General features: G+C 42.2%; 1 pseudogene; it reads right to left on the bottom strand.

Moving 5' to 3' along the window:
• Positions 1-1,288: 1,288 nt before the first annotated feature.
• LOC123088948 (uncharacterized) lies at positions 1,289-1,427 on the bottom strand (annotated as a pseudogene).
• Positions 1,428-9,325: the final 7,898 nt, after the last annotated feature.

A 9,325-nucleotide genomic window follows, 5' to 3' on the forward strand; every position in this document is an offset into this window, starting at 1 on the left:
AGCAAGAAGAGACAAACCTACTTCAACGATATGGCGATGTTTGCTCTCAGCTGAACCATTCTGTTGGTGCGCATGAGGGCGGGAGACATGGTGAGATATACCTATTTTGGTAAAGAAGGAGTTGAGTTTAACATACTCCCCTCCCCAATCTGTTTGGAGAGCAAGAATTTTGCGATCAAATTGTCGCTCTACAAGTTTCTAAAAATCATGAAACTTTTGAAACACCTCGGACTTGTGTTTGATAAGATAGATCCATGTAAATTTACTGAAATCATCTATGGAACTCACATAGTATTGCTTTCTTCCTACTGTTTCCACAGCAGGACCCCAAACATCAGAGAACACAAGCTCTAAAGGAAATTTTGACTCACTTATTGATTTGGGATAAGGAAGTTGGTGACTTTTGCCTTTTTGGCATGCGTCACATACATACTCTTTATTGAAATAACTGGCAGACGGCAGATTATTTTGACTAATGACTTTGCTAACAACAACAGAAGAGGGATGCCCTAGACGTCGGTGCCACCTATCCGGAGATAACTTGGTAGCACTTAGCACTTGCTTCTTGACGTCGGTGCTCGTGTGCCTAATCGGGTAGAGACCTCTCCTACCCTTGCCTTGAAGTAGTACCTTCCTCGTTCCCCGTTCCTTAACACACAAAAATGAGGGTGAATTTCAACAAAGGAGTTGTTGTCAATGGCAAGACGACTAGCAGAGATGAGACTTTTATTGGCTTCAGGTACATGAAGAATATTGTTCAAGTAGAGATCACGATCTAGGGTATGAATTGCTGAACGACCAATATGTTTAATATCCATACCTGATCCGCTTGTAGTATGTATCTGTTCATTGCCGTTGTAGCGATCACGCACGTTCAGCTTCTCTAGGTCACCCGTGATATGATCAGTAGCACCACTATCAAGGTACCAGTTGGTGTCTATGCCATACTGCGCAGCTGCAAGATTGGCCGATTTCTCCTCCATACCTTGGTAGGACTCGTCATACCTTTTCCAGCACTTCCAAGCCGGATGGCCCATCTTCCCGCAGATCTGACATTGCACCCGAGAAGCAGAGGCATGGTTGTTGTAGTTGCCTCCGCTGCCGCCTCCATTGTTGCCGCCGTGGCCACCGCCGCTACGACCTCCTGGCTTGGAATAGCCACGGCCGCTGCGGTCACCACCATTGCCAGCTTGCCTGCGGCCGCGGTCACCACCGCCGCCTTGCTTGCGGCCTCGGGTGGCACTGTTGGCGGAGGACTGCGACCCGCCGCCACGAAGATTCAGCCTCGTCTCGAAGCTGAGCAGCTGCGAGAAAAGCTCAGCTACAGTGTCCGGCTCCAACCTGGAGCACATAGCAGAAACCACCGGATCGAAATCTTCATCGAGTCCGGCGAGGATGTGGGAGACAATGTATTCCTCGTCCACCCTCTTCCCCATGGCGATCAGCTCGTCGGTGAGGGTTCTGACCTTCCCGACATAGTCGGTGATGGAAAGGTTGCCCTTCTGAAAGTTAGCGAGGGCGATGCGGACGTTGGTGGTCTGCGATCGAGTGCGAGATGCAAGCATCCCCTCGACCGTGTTCCAGAGCTCTGCCGAGGTGTGACAGGATGCAACCTGGATGGCTATCTCACAAGGAAGAGTCGTCAGGAGATAGGAGAAGACTTGTTGGTCTTGCGCATACCAGGTTTGGAAGTCATGGTTCACCGCTTTCGTCGTGGTTTTGCCGTCGACGGAGGCCACGTCGATCTGCATGGGTGGCGGTGGCTGCTCAATGTCGAGGTACTTCGCCATCTGGGCTCCCCGGATGGCAGAGAGCACGGTCGCTCGCCACAGGACTTGGTTGCCCTTGGTAAGCTTCTCTGTGGCAGCGTGAGCGAATGGCGAGGAGAGGAAGGAACTTGAAGACGTCGCCATGGATGAGCTCGAGGATTGCTTTGATTACCATGAAAGAAAGAGAATTGTGGAAGCGTATGCTGTTCGGCAGGGACGCATTCGTGTTATATAGAGATGTCAAGATACAAGATAGGTTGCGCAGGTTGTTACTAGGCTTGGCCTCTACTCCAAGCTATACAAAGATAAACCTATCCTAGCTAACAACCTGCCGCATACCCAAGATTACATGTACGCGTACATAATACGTGACAACATGTCACAAAATACTAGCCTATACATTTTCTACAAGCCTATCATTTAACAAAGCGCCACAAAAATCTTATGATTTCTACTTGTAAGAAAACAAGAGATGGAGTCACAACATATGATGCATGCATGGTATGTATTGTGTTGTTCAAGTAGTTGTTCGCATTAAATGTTGTTATAACTAATCGAGAATGCTCTATTTTACCTTTCTGTGTAGATTGAAAGAGATGAACCTGTATGTTATTTGAAGAGTATATTTGATGGACGCACAATTTTGTTGTTGAAAAGTCTGAAAGAACAATGGTTGCACACAAATCACAATCAATTGGACATGTTGGTCATATTTTGCTTAAAGAATCACCAAAGAACAATGCGAGTATTACAGGTTTGAAGTTGTTCGAAAGAAAGTGCAGTTTTGCCTACCTTCAACAAATCCATAACGTATGTCAAATGGAAAGTTCAATGATCACAGAAGAGATACTTATCCACAAATGGTAAATTTTCATTTATATACTTTATAAATTCAGAATGTTATTAATTAGTTCGCATTGAACTAAACTATATTTGACGGTGCGACATTCAGTAACTCAAGAATTTAAAATGAGATATGCTAAAGGAATTAGTGGTTGGAATATGAAGAAGGATCATATAATTAGAGAAGACATTAAATCTATAGATAAATTCATATTATTGTTAAACCAAACTTGCATGTATTGCACTCAAAGAGGTCTGAGCGCATGCTTGCTTCAGAGATCAAATAAGGCAAAAGATATTGCCAAAAGAAATAAACTACATATTATACTTCATTTTTAAAACTATTGTTCATAGATATGTATCTTAGTTTATTCTCTGAATAATGAAATTCAGCCAAACGTTTTGGAAAAAGTTTTTGTTCTCAGTAATGTTGTTGCGAGATCATAAAGTAGTATGTTTTTAATCACTTGTTTTGTTCTGTCTGGTAATATAATTGTGATTAATTGTTTGTTGGTTGTACTGATGAAGGTTCTACTTATAACAATGCAGGTGTTCAGAGAGAAAATTTAGTGAGAGAGTTGAACCGAATGTCACACAAACCGTTGAATGGGAAAGTATGATAAGGGTGAAAGATGGTAGGAGTCTTTTTTCTATAATTGTTAGGTGCTTTATCAACAATGATCTTATCTTAGGTAACTGTTGGATTCCAGGGTTAAATGCAGAGAGGTCCATTGATCAGAGTCATCCAACTAAAAATCTAAGTATCGAAAGTGTTGAGCATTATCATGGAAATTCTAACACATCAGGTGTGTCAATTATGAAATAGAATGTTACAGCTTTGCTTTAGACTTGTACTAGAAGGTCAAGAACTCAAGGAACATTACAAAGAAGTTGAAATAACTCGAGAGCATCATGGTGACTTTGGTGATTTCTTTGATTGTGATATTAAGGTGAGACAAGTTAATTCTGTTGAGCTGAAATGTAATATAATGTTCTGATACTAAGCGTTCCAACCTGCCAACCAAATTATGATGAGAATCTCTTGAGGAATCTATTGTAGCAATAGATAAAGATGAATTTGGCAGTGAAGTAATATTTTTCCATTATTTTATATTTAAATATGTTAATATTAATTATATATGTGTCTTACAACTTATGGATAAAAACCTTATGAACCAAGGTATCTGAAAGTTTATGGAACTGATATAGAAGAGCAGCTAGCTTGCACAAAGGCAATGAATCATGAGAGTTATGGTTCATGTATTCGAAAGGTAAGTCAAATAGATAACAGAAACTATGCATGGACTAATCTCGATCACACAAGGATTTTCATTGATCCTGAATTTCGTGTAAGTATTCATGTTACAATATATTATTATTTATCATAATTATTTATTATCAAACTTATAGTGGAAATAACATGCAGACTTCTGTTTCGTGCTTAGATTGAGGTTAGAAAGGTGGAGTCGGTACAAAATGTGTTTATTGCAAACAATGTAGACTATGACAGTACATCTTCAAGAATGGTATTTTCTTTAATATGCTCCGTCGATATGAACTGGTTGTTTTCAACTGTGGAACTCTAATAAATATTTTTCAAACACTTATGTTTTATTACAATCCATGTGATCGCTAAATGGAGTACACAAAGCATCTTGTACTGAACCTCCCCCGAAAAACTTTAACGGATGGTACAAGAGATCTCCTTATTTCGTGACTCAGGGGCTGCATCGTATTTCGGACCCCCCATCCCCCACATCTCCGGACAAGGCCTGCATCCAGTGACCCTACAAAGAACAAGTACATGGGGATGCATTCACGGTACACATACCTTCACCGTTTAATAAAACAAAGACGGAAGGCCATAAGGCTTATGGCCAACCTTGTTGCTCGCAGTCATGAAAAATCTTAACGAATGCAAAGGACTGATCATGACCCCGCAACCAATCAGTGAAAAAACACACAGACAAGCATGTCGGGGTCCAAAGGGGGCCTTGTCCAGATGGCAAACGCTAGCACGCGAATATATTGGTCGGGAAGGGGCATTCTCCCAGCGGATATTAATTAAGAAGTCGCGCGACATGGCAGGTTAAAAATAAATTCAAACAATACTTCCTAATCTTGCATACAAACTCTACTCCGCATAACTGCCAGGCTTTTTTTACGGATAGAACAATTTCATTACTTTGCCAGAGTCATTACATTCAGATTGACATAGAGCAAGAATCTCGTCCAGCGCGCAGCACAACCAGACAGCCATTTTGGGGAGTGAAAGTGCAACTATCCCTAGGTGGTTTTGGTAATTCATAACAACATATAGCTCATTGAGCTAATGCTATTCCAAGATGATTATTTCAGGAAAGCTCAATGATTGGCATGGCATGGATGTGAAAGTGGAACCCTCAAAATGCTAAGGACAAAGGATTGGCTCAATCTCAAAAGCTCAAGACTCTTCATTTTATATTTTAGTGATCCAAGATCACATTGAGTCCATAGGAAAAGCCAATACTATCAAGGAGGGATGAGGTGTTGCTTAATGAGCCTCTTGCTTCATGTGCTTAGTGATATGCTCCAAAACCCTCAGCTACTTTCCCACTTCCACATATGACCTAAACCCTAAGACAAACTCGGTCCTACCGATTCCTCCTATCCGGCGCCACCGAGTTTCATTTGTCATAAGCCACTGCCAAACCCTAGCAATTCGGTTCTACCGATAAGGATCTCGGTCTCACCAAGATGGGGTTGCAAACTCTTTGTTTCCCTTTGTAACTTTTCGGTCTCACCGAGTTCCACTTGGTCTCACCGAAAGAGCAAATCGGTCCCACCGAGTTTGCCTGACCAACTCTCTGGTTAGCTAATTACCAAATTCGGTCTCACCGAGTTTGTGTAATCGGTCTCACCAAGATTACGTTATGCCCAAACCCTAACCATATCGGTCCTACCGAGTTGCATGTCAGTCCCACCGAAAATCACTAACGGTCACTAGGTTTACATTTTCGGTCTGACCAAGTTCATTGATTCGGTCCCACCGAGATTGGAAAACTGTGTAACGGTTGGATTTTGTGTGGAGGCTATATATACCCCTCCACCTCCTCTTCATTCGAAGAGAGAGCAATCAGAACACACACACCATTCCAACTCATATGTTCTGAGAGAGAACCACCTACTCATGTGTTGAGACCAAGATATTCCATTCCTACCATATGAATCTTGATCTCTAGCCTTCCCAAGTTGCTTTCCACTCAAACCTTCTTTCCACCAAATCCAAATCCTATGAGAGAGAGTTGAGTGTTGGGAAGACTATCATTTGAAGCACAAAATCAAGGAGTTCATTACCTACACACCATTTGTTACTTCTTGGAGAGTGGTGTCTCCTAGATTGGCTAGGTGTCACTTGGGAGCCTCCGACAAGATTGTGGAGTTGAACCAAGGAGTTTGTAAGGGCAAGGAGATCGCCTACTTCGTGAAGATCTATCGCTAGTGAGGCAAGTCCTGTGTGGGCGATGGCCATGGTGGGATAGACAAGGTTGCTTCTTCGTGGACCCTTTGTGGGTGGTTGCTTCTTCATGGACCCTTCGTGGGTGGAGCCCTGTGTGGACTCGCGCAACTGTTACCCTTGGGTGGAGCCCTGTGTGGACTCGCGCAACCGTTACCCTTCGTGGGTTGAAGTCTCCATCAAGGTGGATGTAGGATAGCACCACCTATCCGAACCACGGGAAAAACATCCGTGTCTCCAATAGCGTTTGAATTCTCCAAACCCTTCCCTTTACATTCTTGCAAGTTGCATGCTTTACTTTCCGCTGCCAATATACTCTTTGCATGTTTGCTTGAATTGTGTGATGATTGCTTGACTTGTTCCAAAATAGCTAAAATCTGCCAAGAACTAAAATTGGGAAAAGGTTAAGTTTTTATTTGGTCAAGTAGTCTAATCACCCCCCCCCCTCTAGACATACTTTCGATCCTACAAGTGGTATCAGAGCTTTGGTCTCCATTTGCTTGATCTCCATAGCTTTTGGTGGTCATAGCCTTGGTTTCACAACCTAGGAGAGTATGGCGTCTAGCGAGGGAAATTATCACCGTAGAGGTCCTTACTTTGATGGTACTAATTTTGCTAGTTGGAAGCATAAAATGAAAATGCATATTCTTGGACATAACCCCGCCGTTTGGGCTATTGTGTGTGTTGGTTTGCAAGGTGACTTCTTTGATGGGAAAGAACCAAACCGTGAAGCTACCGCAGATGAGTTGAAGATGTTGCAATACAATGCTCAAGCTTGTGATATTCTCTTCAACGGATTGTGCCCCGAAGAATTCAACAAAATCAGCCATCTTGAGAATGCAAAGGAAATTTGGGATACTTTGATTGATATGCACGAAGGTACCGACTCCATCAAGGAATCCAAGTTGGATGTGCTTCAAAGTCAACTTGACAAGTTCAAGATGAAGGATGGTGAAGGTGTCGCTGAAATGTACTCTAGGCTTGCTCTCATCACAAATGAGATTGCCGGCTTAGGAAGTGAAGAGATGACCGATAGATTCATCATCAAGAAGATTCTAAGAGCCTTGGATGGAAAATATGATACCGTGTGCACATTGATCCAAATGATGCCCAATTACAAAGATCTCAAGCCAACGGAGGTGATTGGAAGAATTGTTGCTCATGAGATGTCACTTAAGGATAAAGAGGAACTTCACAACAAATCAAGTGGTGCCTATAAAGCCTCATGTGAAGCCCCTACATCATCAAGTGAGAAACAAGACTTCAATGAAGAATTGAGCTTAATGGTGAAGAACTTCAACAAGTTCTACAAGAGTAGAAGCAAGGATAGAAGCTTCAAGTCAAGGTCCTACAATGACAAAAGATCTTCTAGTCGAGAGCGAAACTTCTACAATTGTGGAAGACCCGGACACTATTCCAATGAGTGTACGGCTCCCTACAAGAGAAGAGAAGATTCTCCAAAAAGAAGAAGCAAAGGATCACCACCAAGAGAGAGAAGGAGTAGAGATGATCGTTATGAACGAAGATACTCACGGAGAAGCAAGGATTCGGAAAGGAAGGAAAAATCATCAAGGAGCTACACAAGAAGAAGACATCAAGCTCATGTTGGTGAATGGGTATCCGGCTCCGACTCCGACAGCCACTCCGAGAGAAGTTATCACTCCGACTCCGAAGATACTCAAGATGAAGGTGTTGCCGGTCTAGCACTTGTGTCAACCAACTCCTACGACATATTTGACTCACCAAATGAAGGAATTGGAAGATGCTTCATGGCCAAAGGTCCTAAGGTAACACACCCTGAGTATGTTGATTTCAATAGTGATGAAGATGACTTGTTAGGTGATGATTTGCTTGTTGACAACTCTAGTGATGAATACTATGATGAAAGACCAATTAATCATGCTAATGAAGATAAAACGAATGACAATGATAAGGAGAAGATTGAGGCTCTAACCAAAGAACTAAAAACTCTTAAGTTAGCTCATGACACTATCTTCGAAGATCATCGAGAGCTTTTAAGAGCTCATGAGAAATTATGCTTTGAAAAGCTCAATCTTGAGCAAGAGCATGAGTTCTTAAAGGCAATCAATGATGATCTCCGCAAGAAAAGTTCTTCTTACATTGCCAAGCATTTACTCTTATCCACTTACATGCCTCAAGTCAAGTCTAGTAACAAGAAAGATTCTTCCTCTAGCAGTAACAATGATCATGTTAAATCCAATATTGTTGCTTCTAGTAGTTCTCTTGATTCCACTAATGATTCTCTTAGCCAAGTTACACTTGAGCAAGAAAATAGTTTATTGAAGGGAATTATAGAGAAAGGAGTGTACAAAAGCCTTGCCGGGAGTAAGCAATTCGAGGAAATTGTGCGCAAGCAAGGAATGCACCGGAAGAATCAAGGTGTTGGTTTTGAACGAAAGTTCAATGCCAATGGAGTTGAGTGGGAAGAAGATCAATACCCCAAGACAAAGTTTGTCCCTCAACAAGAGAAGTATGCTTCTTTCAAGGGGACACAAGCTCAAGATGATCTTCCACCACAAGACTACGAGCAAAAAGTCAAGGACAAGCTTCAAGAGGAAATTGATGCATTTGAAGAAGCTCCTAAGACCTTAGTCAAGTGGATTCCCAAGACTACTTCAAGTTCCACTTCATCAAGTACGACTACAACTCCAAGGATTCCCATCAAGATGATGTGGATCCAAAAGAAGAAGAACTAGAGAGTTCTTGAGGGTGACTCCGCCAACATACTTCACTCTTATCATTTTGGCAAGAACAAGTGCAATCAACTTCCACATCTTGCACTAGTTCAAGGAGTCACAAACCCTCTTGTTGGTAAGACAAGGGACAAGGTAACCTAAAAGTTTTCATGGACATCATCTTTTGTGTGCGTCACTCTATGTCTATGGATATCCTTGTTTGTTACTTGTGGGACTAACCCATGTAGGTATTGAAAGTGCAATTCACTCAAATGGATAGCTCCAAGAGATCTACATCAACATTGAGCATCCACATCTTCAATATCTACATGAAGTCATCATCGACAAAATCCAAGGTTAGTTCATCCCTCTTAGGGGGGATATCACATCTAGGGGGAGATTTACTCTAAGACTTGAGCTAAAGCAACTCTAAAGATGTGAACACAACAATGCTTTATGTAAAAGTGGTAACCCCATTTGAGCTTAAACGATGAGTATGACCTATGATCAAGTGTTCTCAC

This window comes from Triticum aestivum, chromosome 4A, assembly GCF_018294505.1.
Source record: "Triticum aestivum cultivar Chinese Spring chromosome 4A, IWGSC CS RefSeq v2.1, whole genome shotgun sequence".
Taxonomy (NCBI): Eukaryota; Viridiplantae; Streptophyta; class Magnoliopsida; order Poales; family Poaceae; genus Triticum; species Triticum aestivum.